We start from the raw sequence: 23,132 nt of genomic DNA on the forward strand, positions 1-23,132 counted from the left end.
TCGCCACCCAGGTGCTAACAAATGAATAACAGCCAACTACGGGTCCTACGGATACTAGATGGCGAAATGAGTTTCTTAAATGGGCTGGTGGGGAAAGCATACTGAGGTTTCAATCGGCACGACGACAACAGAACGACAAGGCTTTGGAAATGGCACAAGCGTGGGAGGCCCTGGTACAAACACTGCGTGACTATGACACACGACACGACCCGGAGGACTAACACCATGATTGGAATATACCCCTATAACACGACAGGTACATAGCACGAACCATTGCCCGACGACTCCTGTGCTTTAGAACCACAATAACTGCAATATATACCGCACACCGATGGTGGGAATTGGGGAGGGAGTTAATTTTAGCATTTCTTGAGTAATGGGGGCAAGTTAGGGTAAGAATGCCCTTTATTGAGATTTTCTATACTTGATCCTGTTCATATCAGGGTCCACTATTTAGGATTCTAATGTAAAGAACCACTCAAGTAAAATAGAATGACATAGGAAATGCAGCAATTGATGTATGTTTTGTGACAAAAAACCCAATAAAATGTGTTTAAAAAAAACAAACAAATTAATAACAGCCAAAGTGGAAAAAAACACACAGAATTAAATGAAAGTAACAAAAGGGCGGCATATCAAAGACCAGTCTCCCTACCGGACCGCCAACTGTAGTGAGTGCAGGTTGGAGCAGAATATGCAAGGCCCGTCATTACCAAAGAGAGCAATAAAAAGAGAATATGGGGTGTGTTTTGCACCCGCTGTGTGTGTTAAAATAGAGGTACGATGCGACTACCATCTTTGAGTGGTGGGAATAGCCACAGCATGAATGAAACATTACTGAGCCAGTGCAAGGCAAAGCGAGCGGCTTGTGTAATAAAATGTTGTAAAGGGAATGTAATAAGGCTTGCTAGTACAGACGGACAGAGTAGCATAAATGTCAAGTTGTGACATTGCCCACACTGCTAAAGTGTCACAGTAACCTGTGTGAGCGATTGTATAGTCATTATCAGTGAGGAGGTTCATAACAAGTCTCACTAGTGGAGATTGAGACAGTGGCATAGATGGTAAGCTGTGATGTAACTCACCTAGCTAACATGTCACAGAACCCTGTATGAACATTTGTATAGTCATTGCTAGTGAGGTGAGCCAAAACAATGGTGTGCATTCTCCCATGGTGAATACCATGGACACACCCCTAGAGAGGCTGTCGAGGCATGGGGATAGGTGTGAATGTCAGGTATAATCCAGGCACAGTCAATAGGGTCCATCAACGGGTGTATGTCAGTTGTTTAATTTGCTCAACTAAATGTCATCATTGAGGCCAGTAATACATGTGGCTAAGTGGAAAATCCAATGTTGTTCCCTCCAAAAGAAGGCTTGCTTATTCATGTTGTGGCATGATTCCTGGATAGTCCAGTGAACATCATCTGGGGTATGGTTATTGGTGAGGAAATGTGTGCCCATTTTAGTGGTAGTCTTTTTACATCAGTTCCCACTTCAATGCTCTTTGATCCTCACCTTAACTGGTCTGGTTGACATACCAATGTATCTCATGGCACACAGGCATATAATCATGTACACATAATTTTTTTAAAAGTGTCAATGTGTTAATGATGTCTAGCACAATTTCTTTAGTAACTTCAGTTTAGTGGCAAACCCCACATGAACCACATTGGTAATGTCCAGTGATGGGGGTCAGGTTCCAGAGGGGATGTTGTTCAATCCTAGGCGCCCGCAGTCATTTAGTGGGTATGAGCATGTCTTTGTAGTTATGTGTCCAGTTGAACGCAAACCATGGTGTCAGTACACATACCACCACCCCTGCAGCAGAGCACTTTGGAGAGACTAGGAAGACGTCTGGTGAAGATCCGAACTGATGTGTTAGTGATGGTAGGATATCTTGACTTAGTCATGAATACTAGATGCGACAGACCTAGTGATTCGTCAGGCAAGAGAACCACCAGGCTGGGAATTTTTATGTTAGCTTTGAGATTTGCGGATGATAACAAAAGGGTTGGGCAGTCATCATTCTACTCAAGGCCCCATAAACATGTTTAAGACTAGATTCTATATTTGCAGAGGGACCACAGTCTCAAAGGTTCATATATAAGGGGTTTTCAGATCATTCACCTCTGATAATCACTCTGTTGCTTGTGAGGGACATAAAAGCAGATGGTTGAAAGCTTAACCAGTGGGATTTAAAAGACATGAAGCTGATAACGTAATTACAAGCCAACATTACTTTGAAGAAAAAGTGGTGATGGTTGAATTGAATTTTACTACATGGGAAGCATATGGGACAGCAGTGAGAAATTATTGCAGCTAGTGGATAAAGAAAAGGAAAATAACGTAAGTCTAAAAATAGAGAACTACATCCTGAACCTCAAGAAACAGTTAACACAAGACCCATCAACAAAAGGAACACTTAAGCTTAAGAGAAAGAATACAGTGCAATGGTGGAAAACAAGATTACTGGAATGCCTTAATAAATAAGGAAAAGGGCAATAGGTGGGCTAGAGAGGAGCTGGACAAGAAGGGGAAAAAGAGGACTGAATGCAGAAATCGCGGAGGTATTTGCTGATTACCTTCAAGTTGTATACGGCTCAAGGTTAAAGGCCTCTCATTCCTTGTTGGATTAATTTGTGAGGGATTTGCAGATTTTCCAACTGACAACAGCAAATATGGATGCCTTAGTGGCAGACATTTCTACAGATGAAATCCAGGAAGTAATATCTCTGTTAAAGATTGGGAAACCACCTTGCCTGAATGAATTATCTGCACAATTCTTCAAAAGACTTGTCAGTAAATTACCAGACCCCCTTACATACATCTATAAAATGGCAAAGGAAGGAGAGCTCAGCCTACTGGTAGCTACAGTAGTCATGCTTTTCAAAGCTGGCAAGCAACCTGATGAGTGCTCTTCTCATTGGCCTGTCTCTTTTCTAAATAAGGAAAATAAGATGTTAACAAGGGTGCTTCAAAACAAATTATATATAGTGGTGAAAACCTTAGTACATGTTGACCAGCCAGGCTTCCTGCAAACAAGATCTACAAGGCACAACCTCAGGTGACAAGAGAGGGCACAAAACAGAATTATCCTCTCTCACCAACTTTGTTTGCGGTCGCTTGCTGGATATGGGGGAACCCTTAATAAAATGGCTGAGGTGGACAGAGGGCTGAGACATGGGCGTCCGCAGGGGGGGGCAAGAGGGGGCACTTGCCCCCCCCTGGATCTGGTGAGTCAGTGTGGCATTTATTTTCAAGAAACAAATATTTTGGAACCGAACTTCGGAACTTTTTATTTTGTGAGAGAGCAGGCCTCTTCATTGTTAGGCCAGCAGCAGCACCAAAATGCCTATGACATCATGACGCAGGAGAGTTCTGCGCCTGGTGCACCACCTATCCTACGCTGCAAAGTACCGCGCCGGGCGCGCCCGCGCGTAAGGTCACACACAGCCGGGCCCCCACCACGCACACAGTGGTGTTTGTTTCCAGGGCCGGCCCGGTGACACCGTCATTTAGGAGCAGCCCGGCGCCAAGCAGGAATTTGGGAAAACGCACGGCTGCTGGCCTGCTGTCTGTTCAGAGTAGCATTTAGCGAAGGTCTGCAAGTAAGAGAGAAATCTGTTTCTCATCAAAAATGAATGGTTTGTGTCATTTGTGTATATAATATTAAGACGAAGCCGGTAATGGGGGTTCACGAATCACGACCTTTCCCCCGCCCCGCAGATCACAGGCCACCTTAAGTCTGCTTGAGCCGCCGCCCAGGACCCATTAACTACCGATGCCTCACAGGTCATGCATGCTCGCTAACCTTCCTCTGATCAGCCTTCAGCTTCTACCTTAGCCCCACCACGCGCGCCGCGCTTACACGTGGTTCTGAGCCCGCCCGTGTTTCCTAACATCACTTATGGCCCGATCTGCCAATTGTTCCACTACACGCGGTGATAATCTGACCCGTGGTCTCTAGCAGCTATCACTCACGGACCTGCCCCATTCTTCATATTACGCACGCTGCTCAGGCCACTTTGCACTACATGGAGCATTTCACCACACAGGTGTTCTGCACTACACGGAGCCCTGCACCACACAGGCTTACTCTGCAGCACATGAAACGCTGCACCACGCAGGCCGCTCTGACCCACGTGAAGCTCTTCACACCACACAATGTGTTCATCAGCATCACATAAGGTGCGTCACAAGACGGGTTTCACTTTCTCTGCACACAGGATTGCCAGCAACACGGTGCATTCGGGAGAAAGGCCTTTGTAAAACTAACAGCGAATTAGAATGTTTTAATGGACTATAAATACTTCATTAAACTATGATGGAGTTAAAAAAGTTTTTCATCGGTAAATGTCGTGTATATGTCAGAAATTGTTCTTTCATCCTGCCTACACGAATGTAGAATCATTTCTGGTATATGTATTGGAGTTACAATACTTTAAACCATTTACTACCACAGAAGCAACAAAATCGTGCAAATATTATTCGAGCTGTTTTACGCATCAAATGTAAGGTTCTTTAGCAAGGATTGGCTCGTGTTCCTCATCACCAAAAATAATTTCTAATTCTGTGTTCATTTCTTCAAATAATGTGCTTTGATGGTCTGCATTTTTCTATCCTTTCTCCTTGAGTGGAGTGAACCTCTATGGGATAAAAGAGGGGCGTGGGGGGGCTCACACACGGCTTAGTCCTGCCCCCGCGACTTAATTCAAGCACCAACTGCTCCCGGACCTGCTATTTCACCCTGTTACCCGCTCCGCAGTCACGCGTTCTGCCGTTCTCAGTCCTGCTGCCTGGCTGTTTTAAAGCGCAAACTAACTGTCCACCGCCATCCATGTAGACGCTGGCCCAGCCTCGCACGTTCGCATTCTCTAAACTAAATCTATGCCTTGCACTAGGATTTATTGATCCAGTTGACAGAAGGTACATACTAAAGCGTTTCACTGTTCTAAACTGAACTCCAGTTTTTAAAGCACTGCATCAGTTCCTCCCCCAACTGTAATTTTCACATTGCTGAAAAAAAGAATTTCTAAGTCAGTATTTTTCTTGGCACAGATGTGATTAGCTGAAAAAATGTGATGGTGTACGGATATGTTTATATTTCATTGTCAGGAAATTGCGGTGCTCCCAATTTTTCTGTTCAGCAGCTTCAGTTAATGGGGCAATTATTCAGCTTGTTTCAGGTGCACAGACCAAGGAGTCATTGGCCTTGGAAGCAGCCAGGGTCGGATTGGGAGATGGGCCAGTACTGAGGCCGCCCAGCACTGAGGCCGCCCAGCTGTTAGGCAGTGTTTTTACCCCCAGTGCCTCGTCTGTAGTAAACCCAGCTGCCAGGAACACCTCATACAAACCACTGCTTGTAGCCATAGAAAGGTGTGTATTCCACCCAGCCTGCTCGGCCCACTCGTGCACAGAATGTGAGAGTCCTTTGCCCTCTCCGAACTGATCACGTGCTTGGGCCTGAGCAACCTTTAGAAATGTGGGGGATAGGGGTCGAGGTGGAATAAAGCAGTTGTGTTGCCCCGGTCGTTATGGTTTATTGGGCATTTATCAGCCCCAGTGGCATCAATGCCTTTGAGGTGGCCTCTCGGGGGGGTTTCAAGCAGCCCACGGGGTTTGAAGACTGAGGCCAGATGTTGATGTGGGACGGCCCCAGAAGAGAACAGTTTTTCAACAGAGTGTACAAGAACCCTAAATGTTATACAAGCCAGCGATGCAGTCTTATGTACATTTTACTAGTTTGACCTCACCTGGTGTAGTACATGCAGGCCTGTTTCCTAAGAGTATTTACCTTACCTAGATGCAGCGCATAACACGAGCTGAGTTGCTTGTAAAGGTTCGAGGAGCTCAGATGGTGGAAGGGGTTCTGGTGGCAGAATTGAGCTCTCCAAAGTGTGAAAACAGTGCGAGTTTCATTCACATTCAAACTTTGGCATCTCTGCAGAGCACAGTAGAGGTGCCGCAAGTCAAAACTGACTCAGGTGCCGCATCAGTTTTTAGTGGAGTGCCCTGGCACAGCTGTGATTGTCGGGAATTAAGGGGCAGCTGCTGAGGTTGGTTCAGCACTGGGTTACAGGCAGGTCCCAAACAAGGCAGAAACTTTGACTGTTTACGAGTCGAACATAGTGCACCAGTTGATGTCCAGGCGCTTCACACAACCGAGCTAGAGCCCCCCCCCAAAAAAAGAGCAAAACTCAAAAAAGGAACACAGATTAAAAATCACCACTCTGAGCCTACATTGGTTTCACACACGGTGTGCAGTCCAGCATGTGGCATGTCACACTGAGTGAGGCATAACATGCACCGCATACGTGCTCTTTGATTATGTCTCCTGCCTTTGGTTGCAGCACAGTTCCACCGAGGTCAGGGGGCATCACCCCATTATGGGGCGGGTGCCTTAAGTGCAGGTCTGCATTTGGGGGTGTCCCAGAAGGATGGCCCTGTCAGTCTGGGGGAGGCAGGAAAGGGTCTCTTGTCACTGCCGGACACCGCAAGAAGCACAGGCAGGTCAGGAGCTGCAGAAAGAAACCCGTCTACCCGGTGCCAGTAGGTAGAAGGAGCATGAGGGTGGAGAAGGCACCGCCCTGCTCTGAGGACACATAGATGTAGCATTGAGATAGGAATGGTCCTGATGAATGCCGGTGATCTCACACCACTAGGGAAGAAACATGTTGACCGTAAGCATCTATTGCATATTAACAGTGATACTGTCACACTGTTAGATTGTTTTTATATTGACGTCCAGACGGATCCTAATAAATATTTTTTTCTGTCTGTATAGTCATTTTAATTCATTACATTTATTGATTTTGTTTGCACTGCACTCTATCAGCATCACATGCTTTGGAAACACATCATCCATCTACACGGACATTAGTCGAGTGTTTTGCCAGCCGTTCTATCTGGGCTATGGTACACAGACTGTGTCCTTGGTGGTCCTAAATGACGATGCTCCGCCAAATGGGTGGGCTGATAGGACTTTTTCCAGGTCTAGATGGTTTTCAACTCATGTGTTAGCTATTTCTTTTGGCTTGGTTTTCTGCAACTACCGGGTTCCGACTTAACTGATTAGACCTACAAGCTTCTTGAGTTGTGTACTCTAATTGTTATCCAGTTTCAAATGCAGAATTCACCACTTTTTATCCTCATCTTGGCCTGAGCATTACCCGATCCTGGTTGTCTGCCATTTTAGCCCCGCCCCTATTGATTAACATTAGCCACGTCCCTTCATTTGCCAGGTTTGCCCCCCCCTGGAAAAATTTCTGCGGACGCCCATGGGCTGAGAAGAATGTATATTGTAGTATGATGATGAACCGGGGAGACAGAGAAATGTCACTAGACAAGCTTTTGTACATCCTCAAAGTATATGGTCAATGCTCAGGATTTAAAAGGAACTAGGTAAGAACTATAATGTATCAATCAATTGACTGTGGGGTCCATTTTAGACATCACTAATGATCGGTGACTATATATTAACTTTAACTTAAATGTAATTCTTGCAAAGTTTAGATAGGACATGGAACATTGGAAAAAACTGCCTGTCAATGTCAGGCAAAGCAGTCATTCTTAAGATAGTCACACTACCTACATTTTTGTATGTGGTCCAAAACACACCCTTTTGGTTCCCTGAGACCTTATTGAAACAAACAAATGTTATAATTCATACGTAATTGTGGAATGGGTCGGGAGCTCAGAACTTCCTTTCAGACAATAAAGAGAGGGACATATGAAAGTGGTAATGCATTACCTGATCTGAGAAAATACTATTTGGCCATCCAGCTAATGATAATCAATGATTAGATGTTTACAGCACAGCGAGAGCCTTCAGTCACACTTGATATTGACACTGTAGGTCAATGAGGATATGTAATTTGGCTATATGATACCAAAATACCCCATCAACTACCAGGACCTATACAGACGGTTACTAAAGTGTAGCTGTTGTACATTATCACTATTCTCAATATGGCCTCTGTTAATATAAAGCCTTTTGTTGTGTTCCCATTTTCCCCTTTCCTTCTAGAATACCTGTGTGTATTCTAGCATCTTGGTTAATGCATTCTTTATCTGTCATTTGCTCGTCTGGTCAGCTGGTGAAGTGTTCGCTCAGCTGTTGCCTCTAATAAACATACTTGTCTTACACGAAGAAGCCTTCAAGTTGCATCATTCATTTACGACAGAAGCGTACAGCTATGGTAAAGATAGGATCGAAGGGAAGGTTACCACTGGAAATGCCACTCTAGGAAAGTTGTTTACTCAAGGAAGTAAGGGACTTAAAAACATGGGACACTGTAGGCATCACAAAAGAAGAGCTATGTGGGCACACAATAGACAAAAAACATATGATGACCTGCAGATTGACTTTCAAATATAGTCAAGTCAAGTCAATTTTATTTGATTTAGTTCTCCACAGAGAACCACAAATATTCAGTACATGATATAAAATTGTAAACAGTTGTTAAAAAGGGAGGTTTTCATCTTTTTACAAAGTTAAAATAGGTTTTAAAAATTTATATAGATTGTAGCAAACTAACTCATTTGGCGGAGCTTTACATAGTGTGATTAATTCCAGAACAGAGTTAATTCTACATTTTGTGTAAATTGGTCGTAAGAACCTTTTTCTTGCCTTTACCACTGTCACGTTTGGGCATGTGAGCAACAAATGTTCCACGTCCTGCTCCCCACCATCGCATAGGTTACATATAGTGCTAGATTTTTCTTTTGGTAGCCACCTATATGTAACTGTTTTTACAGGAAGTATCCCAAATCGGAGCAGCACTATCAATCTCCTGGCCCCATGCTTTAAATTAAAATTAATATACTGTTGTGTTTTCTTAAAGACTATAGATTCTGCTAAATTTTTATATGAAGACAACTTAGTACAATGCTGAGAGTCAAGTTCAAAACTGAGTCTTGGAGTAAAATGCTTTAAAAAGAGCTTCAGCTGAGCAGGTGTCCATGACTGTAACAAATTAATATTAACACTAGATAGCTTAAAAGCAGTTAAAACATTCCTTGAGAATACATGTTTCGAAGATTCTTTTTCAAATGTTTCTAATTTAAGAAGAGATCGAAGAGTTCCTTCTTCCGCATGGAGGAGGTTGTATGCCCATCTAATGATATTGGCAATTCCTCTAGCATAGGAGCTGGTTAATGAGAACTCGAGGCGCAGAGCTTGCACTGGTACAGCCTGAAACAGCTTTGTTAGCTTCTGTAAGATCTTCCCTTCTTTTAGATCTAGGAAGTTCCATTGGCTTATTGGGATGTATTCAAGAGCGTATGACAGCACTGGTGGAATCTTGGAGCTGTATACCTGAAGCAGAGAAGAAAAGTGTCTTTGTCCCATTGCGGCATATAAGCGAGAGAGTGCTTTCACATGAACGTCAGATTTACGAATCAAGTTCTGAGTATGGAGCCTATTTTGTAGAGACTTGGTGAATATTCGACCTAGACTTTCAAATATAGAAAATTACAAGTGCATGCAACTTCAGCATGCACTAGCAAGGTACCAGAAAGAGATGGAAGAAATTAAAGCTAGCTCCTCTATATAGTGGAAGCTCATTAACAAACCCTATTACATTGGGAAAAACAAGCATTGGCATAGCCAATAGGTCTCGCCTTTGGGACCTTATAAGTGTTTAGCCAGAGATATTAAATTTGTCTATCTCTTTAAGCTGTGCTCTACAGAAGTCTGCAGCATGCTGAAAAGTTATAATAAAGAGGTGTCAGAAGCATTTTTGTTACCTTATATATGGCCAAGAAAGCATTATGTACAACTGAACGACCATATTAAAAAAAATATTAACAATAAATAATGTCTTCATTTTTTTTGTCCTTTCAATGCTGGCAACTTCTATTTGCCTATCCCAATGGTTGCTTTTTATGGTTTTTTTTGTGTTATGGGGGGCATAAATAACAGGAGGGTGAAGGTTGGGAAATAGTACCTGTATAACAGTCAGTGAGAGAGTCAGTCTGTCAGTCAGTCAGTTAGTGAGAGAGTCAGTTAGTTAGTCAGTCAGTGACAGAGTCAGTTAGTGAGAAAGTCAGTTAGTGAGAGAGAGTTAGTCAGTGAGAGAGAGTCAGAGAGTCAGTGAGAGAGAGTCCATGAGAGAAAGTCAGAGAGTTAGGAGAAAGAGTCTGTGAGAGAGAGAGTCAGAGTTTGCGGTAAATAAATAAATAATACCCTATTTTTGAATGAATAAATGAATAACAGATAGCTCAATAAATAAGAGTCAAGATTCGAGGTAGTAGGAGTTTGCAGGTTTATTACAGCATAAAGGACAGGAACAGGATGGTAAGGCCCAGCAGCGCTGCCGGGGTCAGGATCGGGACAAGGGGAAGTAACCTTTTAATAACAGTGCATGAGCATATATACATAACGCAAACACATAGCATTACATTGCAATAGGCGTAGCAGTGGGTGGAGCAAAAGGCGTGACGCGTAGCAGTCGCGAAAGATAAGGGTGAAAAGAGGTGTAACAGGGCGTATACATAGACATGTGATGCAAACGTAACAGAATATGTCATGAATGGGGCGGAAACCATGGAGGGGGCTACCTGAGGAGCCGGGACCTCTAACCTGATGGTGCGCGCAAACTGGCAATGACGTGTTACTAGGAGAAGCTGGGGGCTATGAACTCTGTGCTAGGAGCAGAGACTGAAGTCTGGAGAGTCAGGGCGACATGTACCTAAACAGTATCTAGTATCCGATGTTTAGAGAACATGTTGATATAAACTAGAAGTCAGGAGGGGAAAGGCTAACTTGATTCTAAGACTGGACCATGCATTATTCTACATGTAGTGCGTGATGAAGAATATTAAATGACCATTAAATGCAGTATTTCTCTAACGTGGAGACGTGAAGGCTAGACAATGACGGAAACTATCGATGCGATTCAGTAGCTTTAGGAATGCAGAGAAGGAGGACTGAACTGATAACTGGAATCATAACATATTCTTGGCAGACTCAGAGGCAGAGCCAGGGTGAGCCGGGCACTGCGAGGCAGGAAGTAAGTGAAGGGTCGAGGATACAGGTGGGGGCTGTATCGCTCCTCAGCGAGGCTTCAGGAGACAGGAGCTGAATCTGGTGTCCAGGCCCTTTTGAGGCCTAGAAACGGGGACTTTTCAATAGAATAACGTGCAAACTGAGAAACGTGGCAACGTAGCTTTACATAGGCCTGATATTCGTAGTATTCACGAGAACTGGAAACTGGCATACTAGAGGTGGACACAACTATAATTGCGTCATTAATCGAACATAGGGAATGCATATGCATATTTAATCATGCACACATAACATATGATGGATGACACGTAGGGACACAGAACATGGCAAAATTTACTTTTCCACATTCCCTCCTTGTCACTACGTTTCCATCAGGAAACATCAATATTCATGATACCATCTATCATTTCATACAGTATCATTTGCTCGTCTCGAATTATCCTGGAACGGGATTTAGAACGGGGCTTGGGACTAGGAATACAAGAGGTAGCACAAATGCCGCAAATCGCAGGGCCACATTGTATACAGAGGCAGCAGCTGAATATGATCGCTACTGCAATACCTAGAAAGGACAAGACTTTCCATCCCCAGGCGGAAATTATATTCCAGAACCAACCGGACCATGTCCAGGTGCCTGGATCTTGGTGTAACAGATGGGCAATTTTATGGAGTCTGGTTATAGCTGAATAAACAGACGGCGCGTTATTTGGAATGAAAATGCAGCAACTAGATCCGATGACTCTACAGGCCCCGCCCCTATCGGCCAGTATGACGTCAAGGACGAGACGATTCTGTAAAACGACAAATCTCATAGCAGATTGCTCTTCAGTTAAGTTACCTAGAGCAGAGGCAGTCTCATTTACTACAGCTTCGAGGGTTCTGGTTAACCTACGGATTAGCTTACTATTCTGGATAGGTCCTATAAAGAAAAATAAACCTCTATTGAAATCTGTATACTGTTCTAGAGCAGTTTCAGTATAATCGACAATTGGGGACTCCCTTCTATGTCTAATGTGTACTAGATGTGTGTTTCTATGATAATCAGGTGGGGCTAGGAAAACTGGTGGCAGTAGGAAGGCAATGTAACAGGTTCCCTCCCAATCGAGGGGCAGACGAACATATGCAGTTTGACCACAAATAAAATAAGAATGACGTGAAGCTTTGAAAATGGATTTCCCACTGTCACTATACTTGACAATAGTAGTACAATCACTATGTCCTACATGTACGGAACCATTATTTCGGACACATAATTCGCCTTTAACTGGTAATACTGAAATAGCAGGTAAGTCTGGAGTAGTATCAGACTGAACATTCAGGACCATGAAATTCGAAGAATAGTTACCTAAATTATACACTTCATTTTCTAGATCTAACCCGGTTCTGTGGGGGAGACCTTGCTTGTCTGGGAAACATGTACTGTTAAGAAAAGACATATCTGTTGAGGATGACGTTAACGTGGACCATGCTCCACACGAACCATTATGTGAAAATGGATAAGGAAAAAGTGGCAGAACTCCCTTCGGTATCTGGAAAGGGGGAAGTCGACCACACACCCAGCAATTAGTGGCATTGCTGGTCTGATGTGAGTAATGTAACATGCGGATGAAAGAATTATTTTTCATAGCGAGGCGGTAAGAGAGTTCATGAGGAGGCAGATCACTAAACGTGTGCTCTACTGTAGCATTAGCAGACTTATTTACATGAAGAACTGGGAAATACAAGAAAAATGCATAACTGGTGCAGGAAATCATAATGCTGAGAAACAATATGAAACATAGAAAAACGATACATCGAATTGAGTTTTGACTAACTCTCTCACTATGGGGGTCTATTTTATACATGTCAGAAACAGTTTAACCGTTTCACCTAGGGGAGGACTTAGACAATCAAACTGGCTGACTTATTTTACTAGACCGGAGTTTCAACTTATACTCCTGTTGCGGAGTTTTCTCTAACAGGGGAGGGTTTGTAGCAATGTCTTTTGCGGGACAGTCCTTGAGAACAATATTTTGGCAATCCTTCAAATCCTGGGAAATGTTCTTTGAGACGGGTTTCAGTCCATAAAACTTTTTTATATGTGAAAGGTGCACCCAGCCTTTGCGACCTTCCAACTTCACGGCCGTACGGGTGGCGAGGAGGACCTGTCGGGGCTCCTTCCAGCGTGGCTCCAGCGGACTTGAGCGGTCAAAATTGCGGACAAGAACCATGGATCCTGGAACGATTTCATGCGGTGCCACCTCGGTATTGTCTGGAAATGCGGCGGCAACCTGTGAACGACAAGAGTTGAGGGCAGACATCAAGGAAGCTAGGTAATCTGTCAGCATATTACTTGAAACATCGGTAATACTTCGGGGTCTAGGAGTACCCCACATGTTAGGGGGGCGGCCAAAAACGACCTCGTACGGGGACAGACCTGATCTGGAATGTGCGACCATGCGCATATAAAATAAAGCGACTGGCAGAGCTACTAGCCAGTCCACACCTTTCTCTTTACACACTTTTGCAATACGGATTTTCAGAGTCTGGTTATGTCTCTCTACGAGACCGGCTGCTTCAGGATGGCGTACACAATGAAACTTCCACTGGTACCCCAACAAAAGGGAAACATGCTTCATCAACTCGGATGAGAATGGCTGGCCGTTGTCAGAATATACGACTCTAGGGAGTCCATAACGGGGGAAGAACTCACGAACCAACTGCTTGGCAGTGGTCGCAGCTGTGTAATCTGGGACTGGATATGCTTCTGTCCACCTGGACAAAGCGCATACAACTACAAGGACATACTTGAAACCTCGACATCGCTCCATCTGAATATAATCCATCTGGAGGACTTCAAAAGGGTGGTCAGGGGGCTGGAATCCACCTTGTTCCACCGGGACACTTTTACCTGGATTAAACTGACAACATATCATACAGGTACGGACTTTCTGCTTGGCTGCAGCTCGTAAATGCTTGTTGAACCAGATGTTCTGGATACTGTCTAACATAGCTTTTTCTCCTAAATGTGCTGGACTATGTGCGGTATTGATAATGACTTGAACCATAGAGTCGGGGAGAAACCATGTGGCTCTACCCTTCGTTAACCATCCTTGATCTGTCTGGACCCCTCCTTGTTCGGACCATTTCTTGATTTCTTCGGGAGTAGCATGTAACTGGATATCTATGACATCTTGTGTAGGGTCCTTAACTGTCATGCATGTAATCGGATCTGGAGTGTGTGTCATGTTAACTGGAATGTCTAGAGTCTGTGCTGTAAGCTTGGCTGTGCGATCTGCTAGATCGTTACCTTGAGAAATGATGTCAGTAACTTTCGTATGTGCTTTGCACTTCATGATAGCGATAGATGTCGGTAAATGTATGGCATCTAACAGAGCTTGAATAAGGAGACCATGCTGAATCTTGGTTCCATGAGAAGTCATGAAACCTCTCTCTTGCCAGAGCACTCCGAAGTCGTGTACAACTCCAAATGCGTAGCGTGAATCTGTGTAAACATTAACTTTCAAGTTCTTGGCGTGTATGCAGGCTTGTGTCAGAGCAACTAGCTCTGCTGCTTGAGCGGACAGGGTGTCGATACGGTGTGTTTCAATAACTTCAGTGTCAGTAGTCACTGCATACGCGGCGACTAGTTCTCCTGTACTTGTTCTCATACATGAACCATCCACATAAAGTGTCAGGTCGGGGTCTGGTAACGGAATATCTGTCAGATCTTGTCTTGGCTTGGTCATAATGTTAACTACTTCCACACAGTCATGTGCGGCAGAATTCGGAGTAACTGATGGTAACAGTGTAGCAGGGTTCAGGATGTTGCAGCGTCTGATTTCTATGTGTGGCTGGAACAGTGTCAATTCATAACCTGTTAAACGTGCAATTGTCAAGTGCTGAGTCTGTGTTCGGTTTAACAGAACTTCCACGGAATGTGGAACTTGTACTGTCAAGGTATGTCCTAAGACTATGGAATCACTTTGTCTGATAGCTAGGGCTGCGGCTGCAACTGACTTGAGGCACGCAGGCAGAGCCTGGGCTACAGGATCTAATGTGCTTGAAAAATAAGCACAGGGCTTGTATTGTCCTGCTTGATCTTGTGTGAGAACAGATAATGCTGTACCTTCGCGTTCAGTGACGAAAAGTGTAAAAGGCTTACTGTAGTTCGGTGTCGCTAGAACTGGAGCTTGGCATAGGGCTTTCTTTAACTCATTGAAACTAAGTGTATGTTCAGATGTCCAAGGGAGGACAGTCGATACGGCTGCCTCCTGTGTCGTTAACTGTATCAGTGGCTTGGCTAGAAATGCATACTGAGGAATCCATTGTCTGCAGTAAGAAGTAAGGCCGATAAAAGCACGTACCTCCTTCTGGGTCTTGGGCTGAGGAAGACTCGCTATTAACTGGATACGGTCTGGTGTCAACTGCCTACCCCTCTTGGACAGTAAGTGTCCTAAGTAGACCACTTGCTGGACACAGAATTGAAGCTTCGAAGGGGACACCTTGTGCCCCATCTCGGCTAGGAAATACAAGACTGTAAGGGATGCTCGCTCGCAAGCACGTTCAGAACGGGCTGTGATCAGGAGATCATCGACATACTGGAGCAGGGCAGTGTCAGTTGGCATGTGAATGTTGTCTAGTTGTCTCTTAAGTGCTTGACTGTAAATGCTAGGGCTTTCTGTGAAACCTTGAGGAGCGCGTGTGAACATATAGCTCCTTCCATTTAAACAAAATCCGAAAAGGAACTGGCTGTCTGGATGAATAGGGACACTGAAAAACGCGTTCTTGAGGTCGATTACAGTAAAGAACGTGGCTTCGGAATCAATGGCTGTCAATAGGGAAGAGATATCTGGAACGACTGGGTACTGAGGAATAATACATTTATTAAGTTCTCGTAGGTCAATCACTAATCGATATACTGGGGGTGCATTTGGATCAGTACGTTTCATGACTGGAATGATCGGAGAATTGCATACGTTGGAGTCAGTTTCTACAACCACTCCTTGAGCCACGAGCTCGTCAATAATTTTGGATAAGGCTGCTACAGCCTCAGGTGGCAATCTGTACTGTCTGATTCGTGGTAACACTACACCTGACTTGAGAGTCACACGATAGGGTGTGATTTGCATATAACCAACATCAGTTGGACCTTGCGCCCATAGATGCTGCGGGACATTAGACAATCTGGGATCAAAATCTCGTAATACATAGTGACCCTTAAAGTCACGTAGGAACAATCGTATTCCCTCTGGGGAACAGCATATAACTGCACCTAACTCTTTCAGTGTTTTAATGCCTAATAGGTTTTCTGGACATGACTTAGTAAGTAACAGATCAGTAGTGCGGGACAATGGACCTACTTCTAGAGTAACTGGCTTTGATATTTCATTTACAATGGGTTTTCCTGAAAATCCAAGGGAAACATTTCTTGAGCCTGAGAGCGGAGCCCCTGGAACTTCGGCGTGACTAATTGTGGTCCTACTTGCCCCTGTATCAATCAAAAACTTTCTGTCTTTCCCTAATACTTGACTGTGAACATAGGGACCTTCTTGATCTACAGGTATCTCGATGAGAGGCAAGCCTACCTCCCTCTCTAGGCTGTTTCATGAATACTGTTGGTACTCTGGATACTCAGACTGTGCATACTGGTACATCTGCTGTGTAACGTGCTGTGTTGCAGCAATAGGCTGCGGTGCGGTAACTGTCTGTGGTGCATTCTGTGGCTGAGGAGTCTGTGAAACTTGTTCTTGTCTAGGCAGACGTGGTCTTTCTTTAGTCTTACCGGTAGCTATGTTGTGTTTCAGAACTGCACACTCGTTTATAAAATGACCTGGCTGTTTACAATAATTGCAGTTCCCTTTAACGGGAGCTGCAGGATGACTGGCTTGATTCGGACCCCTCTTCTGACTGTCTTGAGGAACAGATTGTGCAACTAGTACTTTCATTTTCGTGTCTTTCATACGTTTTCTCTCGTGTTCTTGTTCTTCCCTGATCCTATTCTGGTGGTATTGGAGCATCTGCAACATCTGGGACGGGGTATTAGCTTGCCAGGTACTTTCGACTTTCAAAACTCGATTTTTAATTTGTGGACTTGAATTCTCGACTAATTTAGTAACAAAAAGGTGAGGGTATGACTCACTACTTGTCTTGAGGCCACTGTTGATGCTAAAACATTTCTCAAATCTGGAATAAAAATCACTAATATCTTCGTCTTGTTTCTGTTTACAGGCTGAGATTGCATCCCAGTCTTCTTTTCTAGTTGTCAATAATCTAGGTAAAACTTGTATTAATAATTCTGGTAATTCTTTACATTTTGCTCCAAGACCGGTACCTGGTACTCGTGCCTTGTCTTCAGCTTCTAGAACCGCCCAATCGATCTTTTTCTCTCCCACCTCCCATTCTTTTTCCTTGAGCTTTTCATACACCCCTGCGGGCAGCAGAACCTTTAACATTTTAATTATATCTGGATACGTGTATTCTCCCATACGGAGCATGTCTTTTAATTCTCTATGGAACCCTGCTGGATCTTTATCATGACAGGGAATTAATTTCTTCATCTCTAGGAGTTCCATCTTTGTAATCGGAGTGTAAACAAACACTCGTTCTAGTTCGCCACCCGTTCCTCTAACTGGGTGGACTTCTCGTAACGGATTCTGTCTCTCTATGTAAAATGGTTTACTTTCTGGAGGTGAGACATGAACAAAATGCGGGTTCAGAAACGTTCTATATTTGTGACGCTGTTCTAGAATGACACTAATTAAGTCGGTACCTAAACCTTTCCATCTATACTGGAGTAACTCGTTCAGGATATCATGTAACGGGCCTGGATCAGAGTGCTGACCCTCATACAATGTAATGAGGTGCTGAATCATATACATACCCGCCAGTCGTTGCTCGGCTGGGGGCATTTTCAGAAACATTTGTGCCACTATTTCGTCTGGAAAAGTGGTAGAATCAGTAATCCATCGGACTGCTGATCGGGCTAGTTCTTGTTCATGCATGGTACTTAACTCACTGTAACCGATTCGTGATTTCAGAATGTGATCGGTAGCTTGAAACACTTGTTCTAGAGAACCTTGTTCTGGTGCTGGATGATGGAAAATAGACTTGTGTTCTAGGCGTAAATGGCGATCTGGAAATCTAGATTTTCCTACATACGCTATTCTGTCGGGATTCTCGTCGTCTAACTCTTCAGGATCAGAGTTACTTTCTTTCTCGCTTACTTGTGCTGCTTTACGCTGTTCGTGTAACTTTATTATTTCTTTACGGATTTTCTTGTACATACTCTCCATAGCACCGACGGTCTTGTGCTTACCCTCGGCTATATTATCACTCCACCTTGTCAGGGTTTTCATTTCAGCCGGATCTTTAGACGGGTAATCTTGTTCTCTTATTAGACAATTGATCAGAAACTTTAATATCATGAGCTGGGTCTCAGCTTTCCTTTGAGACATGGCCTCGCCAATGCTTTCTGGATCATCCCCTGTACGGATGAAGCGATATATTCTGTCTAGATCTTCTTTCATATTCGGTAAGGTGACTAGATACTCGGCCACCTTTCTTACACGGAATGAATATAAAACCATATTATCCTCGCCTGGGACTGGATCATAGCCGCATTCGGCAAGGGATTTTCTTATTTCTGCTACAGTCTGATGTCTGGGCATACGCTGTGATGCTTGTATATGTAATTCGGCTGTCGTTAAACGCTTGTGTGGCGGCGGGGTTTGAGGAGTACCTCCCCCTGCGGCCCCTAAACTAGAGTCGTCTACTGAGGCTCTTCGTCCTGGCAGAGTGGGAAATGGAAATGTAGGCTGGACTTGTATGGCAGGCTGGACCGGGGGTACCGTAACAGGTACTCCGGTGTCTGGAGGAGCGGGAAGTGCCTGATTTACAGGGACTGGCGGAGCGCGAACAGGATTTGCATATTCTGGGACTATGTCGTCCAAATAGGACGAAATAAAAATATCAGCTGCGGTCGGTTTGTGACGCAGCTTGGTCGGAACTAATGGTGGCGGGAAATTACTGGATGCCTCTGGGGTCGCTTTTGGCAAGCCCTCGGCAAGGAGAGGATACATACCCCTAATAAGGGCATGCCTCTGTCTGTCTGACTGTTCGGCTTTGACTTGTTCACCTATCTCGATTAGTTCTTTTTCATGGGCTCGTTCCAAGGATTCTCTACTTAATTCTGACTTTCTGATTTCTTTTTCAGTTCTTTTATGAGCTTCTTTGCGCCATAACTCGATGGCATCTTTCTGTGACTGTCTGGCTTTCTTTTTCCATAATGCCTCTTCTACTCGCATGATGCACTCGGCATCCCATGTACCCGATACGGGCCATCTATACTTTTCTTCTAACTGTTTGGTATACTCTACCCATAAATCTAGATACAAAATGGTGCTTATGCCATGCTTCTGATACATAAAATGACCTGGACTGTCCCTAGGCGGAACTGGAACTGCTGCTTCCAGCAGACCCTTTCTAGTTTTTAACTGACGTAACTTAGAAAACAAGGGCATAACTGGACTGTAATCTGGACACAATACAATACACAATGAACACGATACTTATTCCCCATTCATACCACGACATTAAAATACATGAAGAACATTCAAAAATAACAGTTCGAACAGAATACCACCTGGAATACGGAACACAGAATACATGAATTTCCTCGAGAACAGAACTGACTGGAACAGAAACTAGGTGCACTGCTGAAACAGTACGAAACTTACCGGTCTCATAAAGAGACACGTCAGGACCCGCATCCACCGAAGTGGACACTTCGTTTGTGGGTCTGTGTACCACCAACCCACGGACCAGAGTCAATTAAATTGACCCTGTCTAGATACTACCCCAGTAACGGTACTCACCGGGCAGCAAGAACGGAAGGCCTCAGACTGGACGGGACTGCCTCGACGTCGGACGGACGAACTTCGGACTTCTGTTACGGGTGGGCCTCCGGATACCTCGGACCTTGGACTCTCGGCTTGGGCTCTGGTCGGGACTCGCCGCGTTCCTCCACCGTCTCGTCTGGATGCTGGACCGCCTCCTCCGTCTCCTCCGTGGGCCTGAGGGATACTTGAAGCAGAAATATCTGCCGGTGCGCAGAAGAGTTCCGTCACGACTGCAGAGGGTCAGGGGGTCGGCGTGGCTTCACCGACGCGTGGGGAAAGGGCAAGTCCCTATTCGGGCGCCATTATGTGGTAAATAAATAAATAATACCCTATTTTTGAATGAATAAATGAATAACAGATAGCTCAATAAATAAGAGTCAAGATTCGAGGTAGTAGGAGTTTGCAGGTTTATTACAGCATAAAGGACAGGAACAGGATGGTAAGGCCCAGCAGCGCTGCCGGGGTCAGGATCGGGACAAGGGGAAGTAACCTTTTAATAACAGTGCATGAGCATATATACATAACGCAAACACATAGCATTACATTGCAATAGGCGTAGCAGTGGGTGGAGCAAAAGGCGTGACGCGTAGCAGTCGCGAAAGATAAGGGTGAAAAGAGGTGTAACAGGGCGTATACATAGACATGTGATGCAAACGTAACAGAATATGTCATGAATGGGGCGGAAACCATGGAGGGGGCTACCTGAGGAGCCGGGACCTCTAACCTGATGGTGCGCGCAAACTGGCAATGACGTGTTACTAGGAGAAGCTGGGGGCTATGAACTCTGTGCTAGGAGCAGAGACTGAAGTCTGGAGAGTCAGGGCGACATGTACCTAAACAGTATCTAGTATCCGATGTTTAGAGAACATGTTGATATAAACTAGAAGTCAGGAGGGGAAAGGCTAACTTGATTCTAAGACTGGACCATGCATTATTCTACATGTAGTGCGTGATGAAGAATATTAAATGACCATTAAATGCAGTATTTCTCTAACGTGGAGACGTGAAGGCTAGACAATGACGGAAACTATCGATGCGATTCAGTAGCTTTAGGAATGCAGAGAAGGAGGACTGAACTGATAACTGGAATCATAACATATTCTTGGCAGACTCAGAGGCAGAGCCAGGGTGAGCCGGGCACTGCGAGGCAGGAAGTAAGTGAAGGGTCGAGGATACAGGTGGGGGCTGTATCGCTCCTCAGCGAGGCTTCAGGAGACAGGAGCTGAATCTGGTGTCCAGGCCCTTTTGAGGCCTAGAAACAGGGACTTTTCAATAGAATAACGTGCACACTGAGAAACGTGGCAACGTAGCTTTACATAGGCCTGATATTCGTAGTATTCACGAGAACTGGAAACTGGCATACTAGAGGTGGACACAACTATAATTGCGTCATTAATCGAACATAGGGAATGCATATGCATATTTAATCATGCACACATAACATATGATGGATGACACGTAGGGACACAGAACATGGCAAAATTTACTTTTCCACAGAGAGTCAGTGTGAGAGAGTTAAAGAATCAGTCAATCAGTGAGAGAGTCAGTCAGTGAGAGAGTCAGTCAGTGACAGAGTGAGAGTCAGTCAGTTAGTCAGTGAGACAGAGTGAGAGAGTCAGTTATTGAGAGATAGAGAGAAGCCATGGGGACAGAGGGGTAAACATATAAATCTAATATTAAATGTTACTAAAAACGCAGCTGTATAGTTGCCGCACAGGGGAAGGCCTTTTGCAAAAGTTGACTGGTCATCTTTGTTGCTTATTGCTATATTTGAGTATTTTACTGGTACTAAGGAGGTGCACCTAATGCCCAGACAGTTTTAAGAAGAGAAAAAGTACAAAATAATGAAATAATACTATTTAAAAATTAGCTGCATTATGCCACATGATCTGCATTTTCTTTCTGCATAATTTACTGAACTCTGCTGTATAATTTGGCCCTCTCCTGCAGCATGATTCCAGTGGCCTTGGTAATAGGCAAGACGTGAGGGGAGTGGGGTTAGGGAAAATCTTAAAACCAAAACAGATTTATCAGTAAATAACATGCAGTGAAACGGGGTCACCAGATGGATGGGGCACAGTCAAAGACCCCTCACCCCGTCCTTCCAACTCTACTGTCTGGGAGTGTATGTAAAGAGCAGGAAGTTAAATAGGTGAAGCGATAATAAACTGGAGACCACGTAAGTAACCAGGAACACCACTACATGGTAAAAAGATGGGGACTGTGCAAGATCAAAAGTAGTGGGCAAAAAGTGAGGCGGTGGGATCAGAGTAAAGCCAAAAGACGTGCACACCAGTCATTAAAGAGCATGCTGGGAAACAGGGAAGCTGGGTGGGCGCAACAAAGAGAGTGACTGTGCAATGATAACTGACAACAAGTCCAAGGGGCTGGCAATAGTAACCACACAGAGGACATGCAGGGAACAAGGTAGCTTGGGGACTTGGGTGGGCTTGAGAAGAAGCTGGTACCACACGCCACCATTTGAGGAAGCCCTGTCCCTGCTTGTTGTCAAGTGTCAGTCTGGATGGGGTGGATGCTTCCCACACACACCGCTGCAAGTGTACTCGTTGGCCTTTCCCCAGAATAACCACCGATCGGGGGCATCAGATGTACTAGCGGTGCCCAACAGGCACCGCTGAAATGGGGGGGAAAACAGGCAATAGTAAAGGCATCAGTACGCGCGAACAGAGATTCAATGCCGGTGCCTGGGTGAAACAAGAGGTTTAACCGGATGGGCACAGAAGAAAGGAGAAAAGCCCTCCCGGCAGGGCATGCACCTCCCATGAGGAGATAGATGAGAGCGCTATACCGCGAAGAGTCGGGGCGAGCACTTATGCTTGTGCTGGCATCCACGAGAGCGAGCAGCAGCACGCAGGCAATCTGTTTTCAATTAGCACGCGCCACTGCTCACTCCCACAAGGTGGATGCCAGCACAAGCACGAGTGATAGTGCTTAAAATGTCAAGACCGATCGCTAAAGGCCCTCTCCTAGAGCAGCGCATACGTGCTGCATAGGCAAGACCTAATAAAGCTACAGGGCAAAGAAGATATAGGGCATTCCAATTTTACAGAATAAACTGAGGCATTCAGACAACCCAAAATGAAGCCAATAATATACAGATTTAATTTGGAAAAACTAAAGATATTATGTAGAAAGGGAGCATGGCCGGCAACATGACCAATCTGTGGCACTGAACAAGAGCTACCTGCCCATTCCATCGTTCCTATACCATCCTGATGTCC

This window comes from Lissotriton helveticus, chromosome 8 (assembly GCF_964261635.1).
Source record: "Lissotriton helveticus chromosome 8, aLisHel1.1, whole genome shotgun sequence".
NCBI classification, from domain to species: Eukaryota; Metazoa; Chordata; class Amphibia; order Caudata; family Salamandridae; genus Lissotriton; species Lissotriton helveticus.